We start from the raw sequence: 4,310 nt of genomic DNA on the forward strand, positions 1-4,310 counted from the left end.
GAACTTAAAGAATTGGAGACTAAAACACATACATGAGAGACAGAGAATAAATTAATAGAAGTGTTGGATCTTTTAAAGAACAAATAATCCTCTCAAAAAGGTGAAAAGAGACACAAATTAATGCAATTAGCAATGAAAAAGGTTAAATCATACCATATCTCTCTCTCTCTCTCTCTCTCTCTCTATATATATATATATATATATATATATATATATATATCTTTATGAACACATACCCCAAAAAGTAGAGAATTCAGAAAAAGTAGAGTGATATCTGATACATATGAATTACTAATGCTAACCTAGGAAGACTCAACAAACATCTCAAACAATCTAATAGTGGGCAATGAAATTGAAGCAAATGATGATGACAATGATTATAATAAAACTTACCAACTAAGAAAAAAAGATCATGTAACAAATTTTCCACTGAATTGTATAAGAAGTTCAGGGAAAATCTAGCACCAATATTCCTCAAATTATTTAATACAATTGAGGGAAACAATCATTTCAAGATTAGTCCCAGAAGTCAAAATTATCCAGACCTACAACTTGTAGATGTAAGTAGGTAGGAAAGATCTGAGGATGAATTAAAGCCGTAGGGGGCCTGGGACACAGCTCAGTGTCATCAGTGCCTGCCTGGCAAGTGCAAGGTCCTGAGTTCAACACTCCGGTACCACAAAAAACAGTGTGGCCCAAAACACACACACACACACACACACATGCACACACACACACAAGCACACATGCACATGTATAAGCACTCACACTCACACACATGCACGCACACACACACAACACACATGCACATGTACAAGCACTCACATGCACACACATGCATGCACACACACACAAGCTCACATGCACATGTACAAGCACTCGCATGCACACATGCACACTCACACACAAGCGCACATGCACATGTACAAGCACTCGCATGCACACATGCACACATACATGCACATGTACAAGCACTCACATACACACACGCACGCACACACACACAAGCGCACATGCATATGTACAAGCACTCTCACACACACACGCACAGATACAGAGAGAGCTTAAGTTAGTAGAAGCATTGTTTCTTTAAGACAACAAGTAATCTCACTCAAAGAGGAAAACAGGTGAAGTCACAGTGGATCCCAATGGACACTTCCAAAATTATATACGTATATATGACTGAATAATAGTGTGCAATGAAATTGAAGAAGCGACAAGGATGAGGATGATGACAACGACGATAAAACTTACCAAGAAGAGGAGACAATGATGTGATCAGTTTCCACTGAATTTTATAGGAAGTTCAGGGAAAATAGAAGACTGGTACACCTCAAATTCTTTAATTCAGTCAAGGGTAACAACCATTTCCAAAATCATTCCCAGAAGTTAAAATTGTCCTGAGCCCCGAACCAGACAGCCATCCAACCTAAACTGAAAGTTAGAGGCCAACTTCTCTAATAAACATTGCGATAGAAGTTCCTTCAGGACAGATGGCAGATCTGCACAGTGATCCAGAGGAGCTCAACATAAAGAAGTCATTAAATGTAGTTCATAACATGAACGAACAGGAGGGACAAAAATCTCATAATTACTTCAATGTATGCAGAAAAATGTTTCAATCCAACATCCTCTCATGCTAAAATTCTGAATAAAATCAAGGTAGAAAATCCTCATCTCAATATAGTGAAAACCATTTATGGACAATCTACCACCAGCAATTTACTAAACAATGAATATCTGAGACCTTTCCTTCTAAAATCAGGAAAAAGACAAAGATCCCTACTATCGCTGTGCCTGCACATCACACACACAAAATTAGTCAATGAAGCAAGTAAAATATGTAAACAGGGTGCAAATAGGAAAGCATGAAGCAAAACTATAAGCATTTTCAGATGAAATGATATTTTATTACAAGACACAATAAGACCATAAAGATTTGAAATTTTGATAACCAAATTCATCAATGTAGCAGAATACAAGCTTTTTGGTGCATGTATTTTCATCTTATTCCTTAGCTTTTCTTTTTAAAAAATGTTTTATTTTGAAGAGTTTAAGCAAAAGCAAAAGCAAACAGAGGATGCCAAGACAGAAACAAGGTAGCATACAATGATACATACGTTACAAGTTTTCAACTCGAGAGTAACAAATGAGCGATGGTTGTTACACTGCCTATTTTTATCATCAGATCTGTTGCTCAGATTAGCATATATAGTTGTGCCACATTGGACAAAAAAGTGAATAACAATGCTTACTTTCAATAAACTTTATTTATTTTTCTTGTCAGTTTTACTTTTTAATGTTTTCTGTAGATATATTTTGATCCCATGAATTCACAGAATTCTACAAGAAATTTAGAGATGATTTAATGCCAATTTTCCTCAAACTCTTCGATATTTTAAAGAGACTATAATAACAGTTGCTGAGCTATTATTATTGGTACACATTTAGAAGATGAAGATGAGGGGATGACAAGGTGGCTCAGTGGTCTGAAGCACCTGCTTAGGCAAGCTTAGGCAGGTGCAGGGGACCACATTTCAATCCCCACATCACACGCCATGCTAGCCCCCACCCTTCCTTCAGGTAGGGCTGAGCCGCCCCCCCAAAAAAAAAGAAAGAAAAAAAAAGACTAAGATGAGAAGTATTCAATCACAGATTTTGTATTACACATTGCTGCCCTTGATGTAGTTGCTTAGACTGCAGATATCAGCATAAAGAGTTAGTGAAAGTGTAAATTCTAAAACATTAACTGCAGGGCTGGGGAGATGGCTCAGTAGAATAAGCGCTTCTTTGGCAAGTGCAAGGGCCTGAGTTCAATCCCTGGTTCTGAAAAAAAAAAAAAGCATTAACTGCTATTTTCAAAGCAACTGGTAGGAATTAACAGTATTATTGTCTCAGCCATCCTTTATATGTACTTGCATAAGTTTTCCCCTTCCTTTTTTCCTATGCTTTCTCCTTTCCCTCATCTTCATTGTTTAATCCTTACATTCAGCTTCTTTCTGTTTTACTATATCTATCATACCTTTCAGATTTATTTATTCTTCTAGGTTCATACACTAGGGAGGCAATATGATATTTACACATGTGCATCTGATTTTTTTCACTTATCAGTAGGTCCTCTAGTTGCAACCACTTGCCTATAAAGGCCTCAAGTTTGTTTTCCTTTATAGCTGAGAAGTACTCCATTGTATAAAAATATCACATCTTTTTCATCCATTCCTCACATGATGGCCATTTTGGTTGGTTCTTGGTACAATTTAAACGTTCATGATAACCACTTTTCTCACACAGAATTTGCACCAAAATGTGATAGATTTTATTTTTATTTTTTCTTATTTTTAAATGTTTTTGAGGAGGACAACACATTTGATTTTGTTTCAGTCAACAACAACACTTACTTTTCCAGCTGCTGCAAAGTGCACCTACAATTTTTGATTACAGATGCACTTTAAAAAAGTTTCCTCCTACTTTCTCTTTGAGGAGATTTAGTGTTTCTGTTTTAATGTTTAGACCTTTAATCCATTTTTTTTGAATTTAGGATTGAACTCAGGGCCTTGCGCTTGCCAGGGAAGCACTTATTCTACTGAGCCATCTCCCTGGACCCTTTTAATCTGTTTTGACTTTAGCTTAGTGCATGGTGATAGACCTGGGTCAAGTTTTACTTTTTAGCACGTAGAGAGACAGTTTTTACAGCACCATTTTTTAAAGAGGATATCTTTCTTCCAGTAAGAGTGTTTGGCCCCTTTGTTGAATGTAAGCTGGCTGAGTGTGTTCATAGAAGTTTTTGCATCTTCTAATTTATTCCACTGAGCCTCAGGTCAATTTTGTTGCCAATACCATGCTGATTTTTATCACAGTAGCTTTGTAGTATAATTTCAAGTCAGGAATTGTAATACTTCCTGCCTTGTCTTTGTTCTCCAGTATTGCCTTTGCTATACTAGGTCTTTTCTGGTTCCAAACAAATTTTAGGAATAATTTCTCTATGTCTGGGAGGTATGTTTGTGATAATTTCATAAGAATTGCATTAAATCTGTATAGCAATTTTGGGAGTATGGACATCTTCACAATGTTTGTTCTTTCTAACCAGGAGAAGGGAATGTCTTTCCATTTTCTGAAATCCTATATGATCTCTTTTTTCAGAGTACTGTAATTTTCCTTGAAAAGATCATTGACTTCTTTAGTTACATGAATTCCAAGGCATTTCATTTTCCGTGGTGCTATTGTAAAAGGTATTGTTTCTATAATTTCCCTCTCAGTGTGTTTGTTGTCTGTGTAGAGGAATGCTATTGACTTTTGGGTATTGACTTTAT

Source organism: Octodon degus, unplaced genomic scaffold (assembly GCF_000260255.1).
Source record: "Octodon degus isolate 3935 unplaced genomic scaffold, OctDeg1.0 scaffold00325, whole genome shotgun sequence".
Lineage (NCBI taxonomy): Eukaryota > Metazoa > Chordata > Mammalia > Rodentia > Octodontidae > Octodon > Octodon degus.